At 44.5% G+C, this 20,199-nt stretch overlaps 1 long non-coding RNA gene across 1 annotated transcript; it reads right to left on the reverse strand.

Moving 5' to 3' along the window:
* Positions 1–4,624: 4,624 nt before the first annotated feature.
* On the reverse strand, positions 4,625–12,295 carry LOC131583203 (uncharacterized). The gene is made up of 3 exons (XR_009278467.1): positions 12,084–12,295; positions 6,337–6,418; positions 4,625–4,711 (listed from the first exon to the last, which is right to left on the reverse strand). It is a non-coding gene; the product is annotated as an uncharacterized LOC131583203 (long non-coding RNA).
* Between the last annotated feature and the right edge of the window lie 7,904 nt (positions 12,296–20,199).

Below are 20,199 nucleotides of genomic sequence, written 5' to 3' on the forward strand. Positions count from 1 at the left end.
CATGTGCTGAAAAACTGGCTTCTTGGTACTTCCTGAAGTCTCTTCCATTTCCTGATCCAAACTCCATCAGTTCCAATACCATCAGAAGAGATTTCCATCTCTTTCATTAAAGGGAAGCCACTGCCACGTGTAGCTCTAAAATTTAGCCTATATGATGCATGGTAAAAAAGGGTTCTGAACTACATGGAGAGCATTCAGAATCAGCACTTCAAAATATGATATAAGGAAGGTACAACATATCCAGCTACAGTCAACCCAGAAAAAAGTAGTCTCACTCCCACAAAATTCCTTTGCATTGTTTCAGCAATTTTAAAAGAGAATAAAAATTTAAATAATGCAAATTTTAAAAATATTAATAACTATTTGGGTTCTTATATCTTTTAGCTCCTGAGTGCATTTGCCCAATCACTGTCACATCCAAGGTGCAGCTCTGAGCTCCATGGCTCCAGCCAGCCCCTCTTGCTGTTCATAGGGTGCACAATCCCACCCTGTCCACCCAAGCCTCAGCCAGCTGAGGACTCCTTTTGGGCTCAGAGGCAGCTGTATTGCCAAAATCTCACACAATACTTAACAAGAAAATGTATTGCAAATAATCAGGGCATCTGACAAGCAGGAAAAGGGTCACAGCTCTGAGAAACGGGTTCCCAGTGCATTCCCTTCACACATGCAACCTTGTTCTCCCCAGCTGAGCAGCTGGGAGCCAGCTGAAATATAAGAACCTCTCCCCTCCAGACTGTGCTCTCTATTCGGGGTTTAAGACAATTACACAGTTATTTGGTGTAAGAAAAGTCAGTCAAGGGGGAGACAAATTGTTTTATTTCTCACCCAGCTACATAATAGATTTCTAGGAGTGCTAACTCATCTGTCTTCCCACTATTTTACTTTCATTATAAGGTTGGGAATGGGGAGTCATTTTTCACAAGAAGGATCTTTAACTGGTTAGAAATTAAACTGCCCAAACGGGTGCGTCCTGCAGAATGGAACATCTATTATCTGGGGCCCATGGCTTTGGTTGTACCTTATTTATCATCACAGCAGGTCCTTCTCCAAACCCATCCTCACTCACCAAACTCCCAAGATACAAAGACAAGTGAAAGACTTGTGACAGCGAGACAAAAAGGTCCAAATCCAAACCCTCATTATGAAATAAAGCAGTAGAGTATCAAAACTGAGCAGCTGTGCTAACAGGACTGTCTTCCAGAGCAACCCATCCTCCCAAGCTGAGTGGGCAGACATGTCTTTCATCATCCCCAGCCTCTCCACCTCAATACATCCTCCACTCAACTGCTGCTGCCAAGCTCCTGTCCTGTAAGCAATAAACAACACGTGGGCATCCTGTGTGACCGGTCCCAAGCGGATCAAAGCCATCAACACTTCCACAACCAGTTTCCTGCCCCAGCATGATGGCTCATTTCACCATGTTGACTGTCCCAATCGCTGGTGAATGTCCCAGGCCCTCAGAGGACCTGAGCTGGAGCAGGTTTGGCAGCTTCTGCAGTGCAAAGTGCAGAATTGTCCAACATGCACAACTTAGTCTTCCCTAATTCTCCTTCTGAGGCTGCTCAGAAGAGACAGGACACCATTACATTTTTACTCCTGGAGTGTAGGGAGCATTTTACTTTTTCTTGGCAATTTTTCTATCTTTATTTATTTATTTATTTTACTTCTTCCTACAGCAGGCAACTGAGCTCTGCTTCATCCTCTCAGATCTTTAAAGCATGAGGTGGCTGCAGTGGGTATTTCATTGTAACCTCATGGGTAACACTTCCATAATGTTGTGCAGATCTCTGCACTCTGCTCCTGGCTGAAATAGAAAATTAGATTCTCAGGAAAAACAAACACATGGGATATAAGCAACATTTCCCTGCAAGGATATTGCTACCACAACCAATTTGCTCTAATAGCAAACTTTAACCACTGGTAAAAAGTTGCAAAAATAATAATGAATTTTAAAACCACCCTCTTCAGCTGCTACCTGTGAATGTTTTGGGGTTTTTTTACACTTAAAGTCAGTCTTCTGTTATGCTTTCAAATAGATAGCTCTGGGTTATTGATTTTCTTTAAAAAGTTGATGTTAGCAATAATCTCAGATTTCTCACTAGGGGATAAAATTTTAAGACTCATTCCTGTCACTTCCATTTTTTTAGTGCTACAACTTCCTTTAAGGAGGAGGACAGCACTTCATCTATGTGTTCCAGAGGCAAAACATGTTTCACTTACATGTCATGCAAGCACATCAACCCTCTCACCCACTACAAAGACCTCTTCTTTCCCAGTCTCAGCTGAACACCCTAAAAAATCCAGTAAAGGTCCAGGGCTGCTTCCCTTGCTATAAAGCAAGAGTTACAGTAACTGCCACCTACTATTTATGAGACTAAAGCTCCAAATTAATTGCTTCTAAACACTATCATCACAATCACCAAGAGTGCCTATAAGTAATTACATGGATTTTATAACCCATGAAAGAATAAAAAAAAAAATTAGAGGTTGAACCTTTTTGCACCAAAAGTTTGCTTCTTTCTTTTTTCATAGGGAAAAGAATCCTGGAGAGATACAGGCTGAATTATTGGGACCTTTCTGCCTCCCAACTTTTTAATTAGTAGAATTGCACAGCTATGGCTTAAAATACTGTCACCCTGAGACTAGGGTGATTGACTTTGAATTTACTGAACACGAAAGGTGTATTTGCTATATAAATTGCAGGTCTGTGCACTTCTGAACGACATTTGCATTCATCTGAATGTCACACATCAGACCACTTTATAAACATATTATTTAAGACTCACAGTGTGCCAGCAAGCAGAGGCAGAGGTTGAAAACCTTCTCTACTGCAATTGTTTCAATTGCTGTCTTCGTCCTCTATTTTACATGAGGAAAAACTGGAAATTACAGAGCACCAAAGACTCAGGAGCAGAGTTCAGGGCTGTGAGAACAAAAGGGGAAAAAAGTAATCAAGATAAAAACCAGGATATTTATTGCCAGGAAAATCTATCTTAGAGTAATGGGGAGAATTGTTTTCACAGACCAAAGACTAACTTCCGAGAACAAATCTCAGCTCAAATAAATTCACTGCTTTATACAAAGGTTCATAGCTTACACACCTGCACACACCATGACAGCTTCTCTTTCAAAAGGTACCTCAAATATAAGTGAAACACATTGCTCAGTAAAACAAGAGGCAGGTCTTGGCCTTGAGCTATGACAACCTTTTGTTAAAAACCTTTTCACATGTTAGTGCCCTGCTGAGAGAAGTAAATACCCAAGAACAGAGCTGAACACAATGATGTTTCCTCAATATTACTGTTCTTCATTCTGTCAACTTTTGGCCATTAAAATCAGTGTGTACACACAAACAACCTGAATAAAACCCACAGGTGCAAACCTCTGTTTCCATACCCCCTGCCATGGGTGCCACCAGACCAGGTTGCTCCAAGCCCCATCCAACCTGGCCCTGAGCACTTCCAGGGATGATGCATCCACAGCTTCTTTAGTTACAAGTCTTTAGTTAAAAGTGTCTATCTAGGCTATAAGATGAATGAATATTCTTCAGGCAATGCTCCTGGGTTCATTGAGAGGCTTAACTCACAAACGCTGTCTCTAGTGCTCAAGCCAGCTTTCTTTGATTTAGTTCATATATCTGCCAAAGCACAGGTATTGCCTTTACTGGGGGGACTCATAAAATTCATTAACAGGACCTCAAGGATTTATTAGAATTTCTGTCATAAGGTCAAATCAATCAGAGAGATTTGTGTGAGTTTCCACTCATGGAGCAGCACTGGGGGTGTGGGGGCTCTGGCTCAGCTCCCCTTGCTAACACAACAGAAACCCAGTATCTGATCTTCCTAAAGGAACTGAGTCATGGTTTCAAAAACCCCATCCAAGCTCTACTGCTCACACCTGCACCGAGCACTCAGAGGTGAGTTCTGCACACATACCTTTGCCATCTCCTCAGCATCTTACTCAATACACATTTCCCAAAAGTGCCCAGCTGGCAGCAGCACGTTCCTTTGGAAGCCAGATTGTGTGGAATCACTCCAGGGAAGACAGCTTGTATCGGCTGAGAGCCTGACCTATATTTACCTGCTTAACTTCGGGCACCCTATAACTCTGCATCTTCATTTGCTACAAATCTGTTAACTACATCCCTGTGCTCCAACCTGCTAGGAAAACTAATTTTTAATTCTTTCCCACTAAGTGCATAATCAGGTTTTTGCCTCTACTGTGTATAGGGATGGGTGGAGTGGGAAGAAGACTGAAAGAGGGGATGTATTTTTTTTTAATTTTTTTTTTTAAGAGGTGTGATGTGATTTTTATTGTATGACTATTCACCTGCTTTCTGTGACCTCCTAAGAATATTTAAGAGGGAATTTGACACTGGGACCAAACATGAGGCTGGGGGAGAAGTCAGCTAACAAAAACCACATGTGCACAAGCATTTTGCTTTGCCTTGCTAATATTGAAGAGATTTGTTTAGCTCGGTAAAGCACTTGAATTTCAGCTCAGTCCTGCAGGGAAAAAGCTAATCCTCAAGTTATGGCAATACAGGCAGTTGATATGGGGAAGGAAGGAGGGGGCCAGAGAACCACGGGAAGGAGAAAGGAAGGATTCAGCATTTTAGCCTGACCTGACTCCAGGTTCACACGAGAAGAGGTGAAGCTGCAGCTGTCATGCCAAAGGGAAATGCAGTCATTTATAAACCCAAGGAAGTCTCCTGGGAAAGAGAAGTAACATTAAAAAAAAAAGAAGCATTCCTCAAGACTAGAGCTAAGGGCAGGTTTTTCCCACCGTGTGAGAGACCCAGCTCAACCAGCCCAAACTCTGGCAGTCCTCTCAAGAGCAGTTCTGGCCAAACTTCTCCCCTGCCCTAGCAGGGGCAGATGCCACCAGCTTTTTCCACATCATCTCTCCAGGAGACCTCCTCCAGTGTGAGAAGTTCCACCATCAAAGCACACAATTCCCTTTGCTAATATACAAAAGATCTCATGGGAACAGCTACTGTCCAAAGTAGCTGAAGGCTGAGAAAAAATCTAAATTATATCTCGACTCTCCTTCCCTCCCCCCATCCCGAGTATCACTTTGACTCATATCTGCTTTTGGTAAGTGTGTTAAAATTGTTGTCTGTGCAGCTGAATGGGGAATAATCACTATGAATATGCATGATCTGATATTGGTTTCTCTTCAGGTATTTCAGCACTGTCTCAGAGGTGAGAGAAGCAAGACTGAGTACTCAGGAGGTTAACAACCACAGCAAACAGCAAATCATTCAGAAAAGCATTTGATCAACACAGAGACAGAAAATTGTATAGCAAACTCGTCTGTGACCTATAGGGCAGAACAACTCAAATTGCAAGACGGGCTCATGGGGAAGGAAGGAAGGAAAAAAATACAGCCAGCAGGATTCCCAGGCTAAAATAAAAACTACAGCTGCCAGCTGGTTTGTTCACATTGAATATCCGAACTGGGCTTTCTGGTTTCTCTAAAACTCATTTCATGAGGAAAAATAAAATTGGGATAAAAATAAAATTCCTTTCTTATGGCAGCTACTTGGGTTCATGGTTTCTGTGACCTGCCATTGAGAAAGATGTGATGGGAACGCTCCTCCCTGTGCTAAGTGCTCTGGCAGCAAGTGCTTAGCCTGGCAGGGGAGCCCAGGGTTTCACCAAAGGGCAAATTATATCCTGCTAATTGAACCAGCATCGTTTTAGAGTCTCCCCATGAGCCTGTCAGGTTTGTGCATGGGCAACTGTGAAGATCTTAATGGACCTGGGAGGCTGAATCAAATAGAAGGACCAGGCAAGAGCAGAGAAAATGGGACACAGCGGGAGGGTATCAAATCCTTTCGGGTTAATAACGCACCTTCCGGGGATGTGGAGCAGATGCCCAGAACTCGTGGCTGTGTTAGTTAATTACTGTTCATGAGAAAAACCCAGCAAGGCTCCCGGCACACACAAAGCTTTGGCAGAGAGAAAGGAGGGGCAGGGGAAAGAATCCAGCCCTCCCCAAGCAATGCAATTAATACATTTGCTGCAGCTTTGTGTCACGTTCCCTCAGCACCACTCAGCTCCAGTTGTCAGCATCTGTCTGGAACGAGCTGCTCCACGAAGCCAGCGGCCCCACTCGCATGGAGAGGCGAGGGATAAGATTTCAGGAAAGGCTGAAGTCCACTGTTAAGGGATTCGTCCCGTATAAATTGCCTGTCAGCTACAGCTGGAGTACAATGTTGGCTGCCCTTCTCCTGGTGAGTAATAACAGGACTCTGCTGAATGCAGAGGTACCTGACTTCCATGGAAACCAAAGTTTAGTTCCGATCTGATGAGTAAAATGCAGCTCACTTACTTGTGAGAGGAGGTACCAGCGATGAAACATAAAAGGGGACTCGAAGGAGTATCTCTGCTTTTGCTCCTGAATCGTCTCTGGTCTGCAAGAGTACAAGCAGAAATGCAACAGCAACACCCGAGTGTTGATAAAAATCCTGAAAAAAATCAAGTATGTGCACAGAGGCAATTCCTTTTTCTGCACATGAGGAACCAGAGCAGAAAAAACAGATAAAAAGGATTTTTTGTTGTTGTCCCAGATGTACTCAGTAGAGGATCTGAGGCCCAGAGAAGCTAAATAACTTGCCCAAGATGAAATAAAGGGTTGGAAGGTGGATCTAGCATATAAATCCATATGTTATTTGAGCCTATTCAGTACTCTGACCCTGCTTTCTCTCTCATATGGTAACTCATAAATAGGCTAGGGTGTATACCTCATAACACCATTTATTACATACATCCATCTTCCAGCATAGGCAACCAAGCTCCTTGTGGGATTTGACTCCTGTATTTAATTGGCAGGCCTGTTTGTGGAACCAACAGGTGCATTAGAAGTGAACAGAGGGCACATTCTCACGTCACAAAATATGTGCTGCAAACCATGTTATGAGAGACTAAGCCAGGGAGCAAACACAAACCCATCCAGCACCATCCAGCCCCTCCAGATGGCCAGGAGCCCCTGGAGGAGCTCCATGCCCTCCCAGCCAACAGCCTGGGATGCCCTCAGGCTGCCCACACAGGCACTTGAGGAAGGCTTGAGTCATTTTCACCATCTTTTCCTTACCTCTCACACCTCTTCCCATCAGTGCTTAATCCCAGTGAATGACTAACGGGGCTTTCATACTGGATTCACTTTGGCCACAAAAAAAAAAACTACCAGAAGGAAGAAGCAAGAATTTGGAGAAGGCTGTGGCTGATGTGGACTATCCACATCACTGGGCAAACATCGTTCCTGACTCCTTACCCCTTTCTGGTTGGTTTGTATGAGGGCAAGGAGCATCTGATGCTACCAGTCTGTGCAGACCCATCTATACTTAAGAAGATGCAGGGTTTTGATAGGGACTGAGAGAAAATTTTCTTTTAATATCTTCCTCCAATTCATTTTGATTCTGCTACCTAATGCAAAAATCTGGTCTGATTATGGCTGATTCTGAACCCCTTTAAAGGAAGAGCCACATTAAAACAGCTGAAAATTTCTCTTCTCCTCACCTTACCAAAATTATTTTTTTCTTTTCAAATTTGCTACAAACAAATAGAAAGGAATTATCTCCATTGATCAAAAAAAACACAAAAAAATGTCATGGAAAACTTTGGGCCAAAGAAAAGGTGACATCTTCGAACTATGCATGTGATTGACATCTTCTCTTTCCAGACCCAATTGGGAGTGATGCCTACAGGAGTGTTTAAAATTAGTCTGGGTAACAGGACTGCTGCTACTGTTGTTGGGAACTGTCCCATAGCCAAATTTATTTCACTCTCAGTATGTTTTTCCTGATGTTCAGCCAAAGTCTGTCTCTTTGTTTCATTGTTAAGTGTGCCTGTATCTCTGTACCACTCAATGCCTCCCTCCTGGGAGTTTTTACCCTCAATAATGTATAGTTTATTTATTAATGTGACTCTTCTCACAAATTTAACCATGGCAGTGGGTGAAAAGGGTTGGGACAGGAAGATAAAGGTAATCATGTGTATCTTAAGCCTCATCTCTCACTCCAACAGAGAGATACTTTCTCATCTGAAGAACAAAGATCCCTGACACAGCAGCTTTTCAACAATCCCAGGAGACAAAACAACATCTCATGAAACCTGGGACAACATCCCACTCCAAAGGACAAAATGACACACTCTAACAGGATTTTACCCTGTGCAGGACTCAAGTCAATCGTTTTTCCCTGGAAAACAAGCTGCAAATAATTGGATAAGCAGTCTCTATTTCCAGGGTACAAACCAACGTACTTGGAGTTGCTCCAGCTCTGCTGCTGTGATAAACTCAGTTTATATTATCCCTTCTGCACACTCAGCTCACAAAGAGAAATTGGATTGCTAAAAGCAAAACAAAGGTAAACACCAGTTTTGGAAGTTCCCCTAGTGCTATCCAGGATTCCTCCCCACTTAGAATTTAGTACACATTCTTCTCTTTGCTGAAACATCCAACTGCTGTTCAGGAAGACCTAATTATGAAAAAGAAAACCTGCCACAAAAATATACAGTAAATACACACAGAAACCATTTTACAATGGCCCCAGGTTAGTCACACCTTCCCAGGATGGAATCATCCCCAGCTGTGTTATGGTTGTCCAAGTCACGCTGCTGGTCCCAGTTAGACAACAAACTCCTTAAAGCTTGGATTGACATCATCTAAGTTTGTGCAGATGCCAGAAGTTTTCTCACATGCAGAAAACTGTTTCCCTTGGGCAGAAGCCTGACCAGACTCTATTCACCACTGCAGCCCCCAGGGTGGGTTCCTTTGGGGTGGACACCACTGTCTGTCCCCAGGGGCCATTCATATTGACAAATCCTGATTCAGTCCCCCAGGCCAGTCTTCCTGACACTGGCTCTCAAGGGGGCCCTAAGACGAGGATATCATACATGGGCTTGTAAAAAGAACGTTATCCAACAATTTCCAGTCTTCCAAATATTCAAACCTTTTCTTGAACAAACATTGGAATTTTTTTACCCTGACTCAATTAGAAAGCTGCACTAAGTTTTTCCCTGCCTTTAGCATCTCCCTTTGGTTTCTCCTTCCAAGGTAAGTTGCAGCATAAGCTGGAAGCCCCTATTAACAGGAAAAAGAGCACAGTCTGTGATCTTGGAGAGGTTTGGACTTGTGATTTACTCTGAACACTGCTGTGGAGAAGCTCTCTCCAGGTGTGTTGTGCTAGACAGAGATGCTCTCTAAGATAGGGAAGACAGCTGGCATTTAAAGTGCTTAAAGCCATAGGATGGCACCAACAAATTGGTCAAACAAGTCAGTGATGAGGGAGCAAGAGAGGTTTGAAGCAAAGGTGGAAGGAAAAACTTCATCTATAGAGTTATGCCTCATATGCCTCCATCAGCCCACTACAACACAGAAGCAGTTTTTCAATTTCTGGCTTTCTGAGAGGAATGCAGTTGGGTTTGGCTCCTCTGTTCTGTCTGCTGGGCAGAACCTGAAGAGGAGCTAAACCCAGCCAGTCTGGAACAGCAGTGTCCCAGCCAGGATGGGCCAGCCCTAGAGCTGCCTTCTGCTGGGGCAGGCTGCATGTTCTATGGAAATCATTCCTGCCAGGCTGCCCCAAAGTTGTCTTCCAAGGTCCATACACACAGAAGCTCAGGAAAGTGCCTCAGTCTAGCCAGGCTGTTCTGGATGCCTTCAAGTTCTCTGTGAAGCCCTCAGGGCAGCGGTAGCCCAAGGATTCTCCAGCAAATGGGACCCTTTTATGGGAAAGTCTAGACTTGCTAATGACCTTGGAAAAACAGCCAAGTGCTCCTCCACCCAGCCAATGCTGCCTGCAGGCTGCTGTCTCTGTCCCACTGCCTGGGGAACCCTTCTCCTCACATTGCTTCATATTCTGAGCTGCTTTTGGTCTTCAACATGACAAATCACCTTTTTCACAGACTTTCCTCCCCTGATACTCCTTATCTCCATGATTGACATCATAATTCCATATCTCTGTCACCAAACAGGTATTCTTGGAGGGACAACACTTCATGCTGTTGAGTAAACACATTTATTTTCTTTAAAAAAAAGAAAGTCAAGCAACAAATACATTTCCTGACTAATTTCTACACACACCTTGCAACATTTCCCCTTTGCCAATATTAACTACACAGCCAGCACAGCTTCCACTACTGCTCCCCTCCTCACACAGGCCTCAGACCAACTCCCACCACTCCTTCCACATACTCCTGCTAGGTTTTATTCCCATCTCACCTCCTCAGCAGCACACTAGATCAGTTTTCTCAGCTCCAACAGGAAAACTAAAGAAACCAGAATACAAAAAAACTGCTTTGCAATCTTCCCCATCTGTGGGCTTATAGCACAAGCCAGGCAGAGCAAAACCATGGTTTGGGTTGGAGGGAACCTCAGAGATCATCTCATTCCAACCCTCTGCTATGGGCAGGGACACCTTTTTCTAGACCAGCACCTCGAGGTGCTGTGGGTGGTTCCTCTGCACATGAACAGGACACATCCTTGCACAATCCCTCTGCACTGAGTGGTCCTGACACAACTTTTAAGAAGGAAGGAAGCCCTCCCTGCTCTCCTCACACCTCCTGGCTGTGAGGCTGCAAACCTCCACACACAGCCCCCCTCTCTGCACCTTTAAACCTGCTGAATGGCTCAGTTCAGCCCAGGAACAGAATGTTTGACTTCAGCAGAATTTAATCAAAGAGGCAGAACTTGCTTTGGATCCTCTGGCCCTGACACACAGCTCTCTTGCATTATGTTCCCTAATGAGGGCCACCTGAAGCCCAAAATGGTGTCTGAGCACAACACAGGGCTGTCTTTTCATCATGAGCTAACAAAAAAAATAATACTCTGAGTATTTCTTGCTCACAGATAAACTTGGCCATCGGACTAAGGAAATTAAAGCAAATAGAGCCAGTCTGTCAACTGGAACGCTCTGCCTGCTGCCTGCCCTGGCTGTTACTTTACATGGGTCTTAAATTAAATGTCAAATAGTGTTTGGCACAAGAGCCTTGTGACTGCCCTTAGAGAAAATCTGACACCTTTGCTAACTGTTTCCCACTGCTCTCTACTGCTTGGCAAGGGGTAGGGGAAGCTCAGACTGTCTTGCTGCTCTCTATTTTTTTTCCTGTATTTTTCTCCACAAAGAATGCTTGAAAATAAAGAAATGTCTTGTATTTATTCAAAGTGACTGCAAGGAGTGCAGTGTTAAGTGACATCAGGCACAATTTGGGGCATTACATTTCATTTGCTTTCCTGGCACTTCCACCCCAGTTAAGCTGACATAACAAACATCCATCAGTGCTTTCTCATCTCTACCTGCTCCAGTTTCAGTGCTTTTCACTCTGAGTTTTAGCAAAACAAAACCCCAACATCTCTATGGTGTAAGGTCACCCTGTCACCTTGCAGTGCCAATACACCTGTGCCAACCTGCTGAGTCCCCCTGCCACAACTTTACCAGCACCTGGATGTTCCTTCCTGCTGCATGCCCAGGAGATAAGCCATGCACAACACACTGGAGACCTCCCAGGAACTGGCACTCCCTAACGCCAGGTTAGAACTGGGCTTTGAGACAGCAGCCGGGTTATTATAACGAAACAGCAATGACAGCTGAGCCACAGCAACTCTCCATGAGCACAGAGAGAGCCAAAGGGAAATGGAAATGGGATTGCACCCAGCTGAGACCACCCAGGCTGCCTGCACCATGCCAGGCTTTGTGCAGGGGTGAGCCTGTCCCCTCTTGCCATTCTCTAGGCTGAGACATCAATCCAAGCAAACCTATCCACCTGCAAGGATGCAGAAATCCCTCTGTCCCATCAGGAATTATTGAGGAACCAAAAGTGTTTAGCAGGGCTACAGTTCATGGAAGCAGAGCACCTGCTCTGTGAAAGGACAAAAGCAAAACCAAGTTATCATTAAGTGTCTGGATCTTGCTGCCCCATGTTTGTCTCTTACACCAGAAATGTGCTTTCCTTCAGGATCTGGAAGGTTCTGGTGTGTCTCTGGATGATAAAGAGCTAACTGCCAATGGCCACAGATTATGTACGTATATGTACATATTGTAAATTCAGTTGAAGACCAAGCACACTGTTCTTTATACACACCTGGAGTCCAGTTTGGGTTCACACACACTTCATCTCCACCCTATTGCTTTAATCCCTGCAGAATGTTCCTGGCAGCATTGGTGAAGGTTTCAGCTCTGCCTCTGTGCTCTGGGAAGTTCACAGTGAGCTCAGAGTGCTGCTGCAAGGGCTGTGAGAAGATGAGCCTTTCCCATGGACTTGTTACTATTCCATGTCTGCACCCAGCTGGAGCTCAGGAGCTGCAGAGAGGAAAAACAGGAACCAATATATTTATTGTTTTAACCCCTCACCTCCCAGAAAAAAAAAGGAAAAAATAGAAGAAGCCTGTGGGCTGAGGTGAATTCTGGGCAAAGGCTGAAAGGATGTGAAGGGGAGGCGGTGAGTGGAAAATATGAGGAAACAAGAGAACCAAGACTAAGTATTTTCTACAGTATTCCAATTAAAATGTACTGTTTTGAATTTTGATTGATCACACTGCAGGGAGAACTTACACAGCAATGATGGTGCCAGGTCTGTCCTGAATTTGCCCCTGCCCCTATGGAAGTAGGAAAGATTGCTAAGGATGGGGAGCACAAGGGTCTCCTCCTCTTTTGTAGAAACTCCTTCATCAAGACAAAACCACACAAAGTTAGTGCCAGTCAGAGGTTCAAGGACTGTGTGAAGCTGAGGGTGCCTGAAGGCAAAGGCATAAAAGTGGCTCCAAATTCTGCACTCTCCTGCACCAGGGAAGGCTGAGTTCTGGAACTAAGCTGTAATACGTTTGTGTAGTCAGCAGTGCCTTTCATCTGAGCAACTTAGCTGATATGCACAGTGTTAAGTACTACACACTCCATATCATAAGCCTGATGCTGTAAAATTAAGTGACAATTATCCAAAGGTTCCCCAGCAAGCTCTTGGAGATGATGGGGGAGCACAGACTGGTAGACACCTACCACTTGCCAGCATTTTCCTATCAAGAGAAATCTCAAAACCCATTTCTTCTGCTCAGCAGTTTCTTGCTATTACAGAGACATAGCACAGGATCATCAAGCAGCACAGCGACGGCTGACTGGAAACAGAGTAGAAAATAAGTATTTTCTTCTTCCTTTTTTTTTTTTTTTTTTTTCTCCCCCAGGCAGCCTGTAGCTCTGTGTGATATGCTCTGCTGGTGGGTCAAGCAGAGCAGGAAAGACCCTCAGTACTTCCTATGCTAAAGGAAAGCCTAGTGGGATAAAAGAGATGCTCCGCTTTTTCTCATCCTTACCTCTCCCACCATATTTTCCAACACATAACTCCTTGTTCTGAATGAACTCCTGAACTGCTGAACGGTTCTGTTTAATTTCCTACATGCCCCCAAGGCCTCCCAGGGCTTAAAAGACCTTTGGAAATGATCAAATATAGGGCAGGGGAACTTCCATCCTATGAAGTGGAGTTATTTGTAAACTGCTGTGCAGTCAAAATGCTGCCTGGGCACAGCAGGAGCTGAGGGAAGTGTGCCATGAGCTGTGCCTGTTCCATTCAGTCTGAGCCCATGTGGCCACTCTCCTCACCAGCTGACTGAGCTGCTAGCACTGGGTAGTGTCCATCTAATGGGAGAGAAGAGTCTCATCAAGAAGGGGGCAGAGCTGTGGGAGTGCAGCACAGGGTGGTGTGTAGCCCACCTTCCTGACTGCAGTTGTCTCTCCATGGAAAAAATCCCCTCAGCTCCAGATATTTTGCTCAACCAGTGACAGACACTGCTGTGAGATGCTTCTCTTTTCCTCCAAAAAAACAGTTTCCATCCGAAATGCAATGCAGGAGCAGGAAAGACCTCTCCAGTACCATCCCCTGCAAGGCCCACAGAAAACAGCAGCTTTCATACCACATGTCCACAACAGCAGTGAGTGGTGCTGCACAGACAGAGGGTCATTGCTGGAATGCAAGTGTGGGCAGAGGAAAGTTTGGAAAGGGAAAAAAAATGCCTCTCCTGCCATCAGCACTGTATCTGACAGAAGGGGAAGACAGGAAGAAGGATGCCAGCTGTTTTGATAGCTGTTCTCAGTTTAATGTTTCCTCCAAGGTAAATACACGCTCCTAAAGGAACAAGATCATAATTGGGCCTGTGAAAATTTGCCTCTCAAAGCACTAGAAAACCAAAAGTACTGTACCACACAGGCAGGAAAGAAAGGCAAAAATAGAAAATGCTGCTTGAGGGCTACAATATATTAAGACCTGATAGGAGAGATATCCCACACAGCCAGGGAAGAGTCATTGGAAGAAGAGCCAACAACAATTACTGAGGTGATGTCTCAGTCTGTAAGAGAGGACTAGAGAAAAGCCTGGAGAGCAAGCTGACTCGTATTTTGCAAGAAAGACCTCAGCCCTGATCGTGTTTCACTTGCTCCACGGGACAGTTGGCAAGCCACAGCTGGGCCAGACTGGCAAAGGTCCACCAGCATTTATCCAGCCTTGCCCACTGGCACAGGCAGCCAAGAGCCTGACCGTGGGGACTGCAGGCATTTACTGCTGTGCAGGGACAGCCCTTTACCACTGCAACAACAGAGAGCCTCAGAATGCACATTCCCTCCTTGCACCTATGGGCAGCAAAGGATTTAACTGGAAAATGCTAATCCCTTTTAATAAGATGACCTTTATGGTCTGTACTTTGCTGGTTTTAATGAGCCCGCCTGCAAGGGTTGATTGATTTACTTGCCTGGTGCTCTTAGACTCAAATTTATTATAATTAAGTTGTTAGTTAAAGAAGTTTGCCTTGCTCGCCATGCCTGGGACCTCAGGTCATTATTATTAGACTCTCACATGCATCACCCCCATCATTCTGCATCTAGAAATTAATGAGAGATTGGCAGCGCGGCTCCCCTCCCCTCCACCCCCCCACGCCGGCCCTGCCATGGTTACTTTGGCAGCAGAGGGGCATGAGCAAATGGAAAGGCAGGATGGAATATGGGTTTCTGTGCAAAAGCGAAGCGCCTGACTCACAAAACCACTTGGAGCAGAGCGAGCAAAGGTGAGGGCAGCCGTCCAGCTGCAGGCACTGCCTGCTTTCATGGCACTCGGGGGCAAGGAGCTGAGTGGATGGTGACGATGCGCAGAGCCTGGGCAGATTTCCGCCTGCTGGATGAGGGAGGAGGGCTGGAGAGTCATGCTTTTATTTACTTAATCAGTAAAACAGCTGTTTCCCCCTACCCTTGTCTAGAGAATAAAGGGGCATTATGCTCTCGGTGCAATAAAGGGGCCGCGCTCACACGATTACATCACATCGCCGCACAGAGCCAGGGACGAAGCTCAGGAAGCCAAGGATTCAGCTCAGCAAGAGCCAGCAACAATTGCTGAGGTGATGTCTGCAAGGCACAGACCTGGGGAAGACACAGGACAGAGATTGCTCATGTTTTGTGAGCTCCACCGGAGGCCAGGGACTGGCAAACTCAAACCAGCTCATGTCTCCCTCCACTCCAGGGAAGCAGTCCCAGAGTCTGTACCCATCAGGGAGCACCTACTGTGTGTCCCAGCCTTCCTTTGAGCCACAAAATATCTTCATTTCCCCACTGGCACTGTGTTTTTTTCACAAAGCACACAGATGCATGAGCTTATCACTGCTGGGCTCAGCCTGGAGCTCCCTTGCTATTGAGGGTGTGTGACATCCACATTATAAATTCCTTTGGACACACACTGTATTTTTGTTGCTCTGCTTGAAATATCCCTACCCTAGTGTAAGCTCAATCAGTGATTAGATTTCTCAGCCATTACAGCAAGCAAATAACAAGATTTCATTGTTAAGAAATAATAATAAATAATTTTCCAGAGACATTTACCCATCTTCCAACCAGGCCAGACACAAGCCAGCTCCAAAAGTGAAGTTGTGTAACTGGATTATGCAGTGCCCTCTGCAAGCTAATAAATTCTGCTTGAGTTAACGCTGGCCACGTGGCGTTTGGCCAGGTCAGCTCACAGCAGGTCAGCTCAGAGCTTGGGTCGAGAGAGCTCTTGCTGGGAGGAACAGGCTGGGTAAACCCTCTGAGCACACTTTGAAGGTGGATTAAGCCAAGCCACAAAAGGGTTTGCACTGTCCACTCTATGGGAGTCTGCTGAGGAAGGAGGACAGAATATACATGAAGTGTGTGCTAACTTCACCGTCTGACAGCTCCAGCAGGAGTCATCTGGCTCACCATCACCAAAACATCTGGTTGTATCTGAGAAATGGCTACATCCATATATCTTGACACAGAACTACCAGCAACAAGGTCACCATATCCAGTATCATCCAGAGAATGAGAAGACCCTTGAAAGCAGGCAGAACTCAAGGAACTGAGCAACCAAACCAAACTGCACTATAAAATTCCTGAATGAATCTTATCTGTGAAATTACCTGCAAAGGTGAGAAACTCAAGGAAAAGCCCAAGCAGAAGTCCCTTGGTGCACTATTGGTTTGGACACTCTTCTCTGAATGAACCAGTCAAGATCTCAATCCCTCTTCTCTTTCAATCCAGTCATGGGGCTACATAACCTTTTTTCTGACCCTAACCGAGGCAATGTTTTAATGAGATGCTCTGGGCCATGGTTAAGTCTGCAGACATGTTTATGCACCCTTCGCAAGGAGACGGAAATGATGGGAGTGAGTCATGACAGGTGATGGAATGATTCAGCCATCCATCCACCCGCTTTCCATGAACTGTATCACTTCTGACTGCAATAAATTGCCCATATAAAAATAATGGGCTGTTAAATTCCAGGGCATCTCTCAAAGTCAGAGACTCCTATTTCTAGGATGGTATTTTCAATAAGCAGATTTATTTGAGAATTGGAAAAAAATGCTCCCTGCCACATTTAAGCCCAGTGCAAGCATTAGTGTTGCTATTTAATTAGTTAGATTTTAGCTTTATGGACTCCTAAGTTAGTCCTGCTCAGAGCAGGCAGAGAAATACAGAGACCCACAGAAATGTGTTGCCAATGAGGTGAAGTTCGTAATCAGGCTTAACTATCACATGTGTTAATGGCTGGAAAAGCTGTAACTATTAGTTCATTTCAGTGCTTTATGAGATGTATTTACATGTTAATGACTATGACAAGTACAGGAATCTCTCTGAAAATTAAAACATTCCCATAGAGAGGTAGTGAGGTCCAACAAGGATGACAATGTGCTAAAGCCAACAAAGTCATCAGAAAAAAATGAAGAAATGTGTTACAGTCACTGATGTGATGAATATTCTGGATTTCAGTAGCTTTTATGGATGTCTCTCCTGATTCAAGATGAGATTCTGTGAGCATGCTATAAAAAAGTAGTCACGAGTTATTAAATTTATCCTGACTTATTATTAAGGACTGTGAATTACAATCAAGGGAAGGTACTGGTCCAAAATTTTTTGGAGTCAAGAAGGACTCATGCATTTTCAAGGGAGGAAGAAAACCTTCTTGGTGTTTATAAATAGGAAAATAAAATCCAGACCTATGGCAGGTGGTGCCTCTATGCCACACTCGATATACATTTTTCAAGCCCTTTGTAGTGATGCCCCAAGCCAAACTCTTAAGTGGTTGCCCACTTTCTAACTCAGGTCCTGTTTGCCTGCCAGGAAAAGCCATCAAATAGTGATGCTGTATTTCTTTTAACAACATGTCCTATCCAAGACAAAACAGCAGAAAAGGTCACTGTGCACCTCAGTGCCTCCTTTTATGGCTTCAAGTACTCCTCACTCACCAAGTGCAGGTTCCCTGGGGATATGTCTGTCCAACTCCTCTCAAAACACCTTAAAATCTCTCAGCTTATCTCAGGGCAGAGTTTAGTCCTTAACTTATTTCTTGGGTGAAAACTTTCCATTTCAGGGGTGGCTTTCTCCTGAAGCCAACACATCCATCTACCAGCTGTCCTCACCATCCACCACTGTCATTTTCAGGTTCAGGTCCAATTCAGCAGCAGAGATTTTCTGTTGGTTCCACCAGTGATACAAAGGCGAACTTTATCTGCAGCAATGCTTGATTTCCATTCTGGAACACAGATCCCTCTGCAAGCCTGAACCATCCTCCTTTATATGGTAGTTTCAAAGCACACTTGAAATCCCTTTAATCTTACCCTACTCTGAAATAAAGTCCAGGATGTCTTTCCCTGCCTATCTGAAAAGCATTCTCACCAAGAGAATTCGCATTAGTCTCCCACAACACATGTAATTGAATTATGCTTTCAGAAAGTTGCTGTATTGATCTCTCCACTGATAAAAGAAGGCATGTTAAAAGACATTTTTTACTGCTGACATGACTGCACAATAAGCAGAATAGGATAAAAAACACGTTCTTCCTTGCTAGCAGACAAAGAGAATCCCTTGACTACTCTCACAATGGAGAAAAGCAGATCCTAATGTAAAACCAATGCATTAATCATGTTTGATTAGGTAAACAGCGACTGTGCTACTGTGGTGGCCACATGTCATTTGTAATGTAGACTCTCTGGTCTGGTTAAATGAAAACTAAATTGGGCCAAACAACCAACTCCACTGTCTGCTTTCAGGCAGATCCAAGGGGAGAAATTCTGCTAAAGGCAGCTGTTTATCTTTCCATCCTAGCTGAAGTTAGTTTATATATTTGTGTTTACACATAGCTAGGTATGTACATTAATGATGGGCTGTGTTGATTAAAACGTAGGGTTGAGCTGACCAACAAAATAAGCATGGGGAGAGGAGGGTAGGGTTGGATCCCAGCCCAGGAAGATCTGTGAGGATCTCCCTTGTGCAAAATACAGATTGTGCCAACTTTGTGGTCAGCTGCCTAAACCATATTCTGCCTTTAATCAATGCATTTATTTTAAATTCCCCTGACAACTTGAACTGCCCAATTACAGCTCCAACTTTGACAGATCAGACAGACTCACTACCTAAAGCTAATCCAAGGCAGATCCAAACCCAAGGTGTTTCTCAGCCCATGGACATGCTCATCCTTCCCTCCTCCAGTTTTTTCACCATGACCCCCAAGCCCATGGCACCAGGACACCCAGCAGAGCAGTGGATCCCAGTTCACACTCAATCCTGTGGCTCAGGAACACCAGATATCCCACCTGCCTCTCCAGCCTCCCACCCTGGCACCCAGACTTTGGGTCAGGGCTGCCACACACATTCTCCCACTGCGTCTTCCAGCCCTGGGGCAATGCCAAGGACTCCAGTCCACTGAGGTCAGTGGAAATTTTCCTTTGGGCTTGAAGGAGTCTCCTAATCCACAGGGGTGGAGGTAGGAAAAGAAGCCAAGCTGGAGAGATGCTGACCAACACAGGACCTTCTCTTCTTCCAGAATCAGCTGACAGTCCTTCAGAGACTCTCATGCCCAGCTTCTCTTTCTCTATTTCTCCATCGTTTTTTCCTCCCCCTCTATACTGTCACCTAAAAGCTTATAATTTTTAATTCAAAGCCTAAAGAATTCTTCCAGATAAAAATGTTTACTTCCCTATAAAAAACTGGGAACTCTGGAAGACAGACTATTGTTATAGCAGAAGATGAAGTTATTCATATTCCAATAAATTCACTTTCCCTTGAAAGTATCTACCCTTTTTCTCTATTTTGACACTTGAGCATCATCTTTGGCAGAAAACGGAAAATGCTGCTGCTCTAATTAGGAATTAAATTGTGACTACTGTACTCTGATGTAGATAATTACAGACATAGCAGAGAATTATGAATCAAGAGCCCACAGTATAAAAGATGAACGGAGGAAAAGCCTTTCTTCAGAAACTGGAGGATTTTTTTATCCATACATACTGATCTTGATTATTTCTTCTGCAGTGAAGGGAATCCACACTGTCCAACCTACACAGCAGTTTAGCTAAAGAAATCACTTTCAGCTTCAAAACCATCTGAGCAGAACAACAATCATCGTATAAATAAAAAAAAAAACCTCTTGAGGAAAAAGCTATCCCAGTTTTGGCATCATTGATAGAGAATTTCAGCCTCTCTAATTTTCCACCCTAAATTGCAGGTTTCTGGCAATTTCTCTCATCTTCATGTGCATTCAGTTAAAGATGCCTTGAGATAAACTGCAAGATTTCTGTGAAGCATTTGCTCGGCTCCCCCTCCTATCCCTACCCTGCCAGCATCACCCTGGGAAAGGAGCTCTGGTATCAGGCTGAGAGAAAGTCAATAGCTGACAGCAAGGAAATAATCTGAGCCATTGATCGTCACTTCAGCCT

This window comes from Poecile atricapillus, chromosome 11 (genome assembly GCF_030490865.1).
Source record: "Poecile atricapillus isolate bPoeAtr1 chromosome 11, bPoeAtr1.hap1, whole genome shotgun sequence".
NCBI lineage: Eukaryota > Metazoa > Chordata > Aves > Passeriformes > Paridae > Poecile > Poecile atricapillus.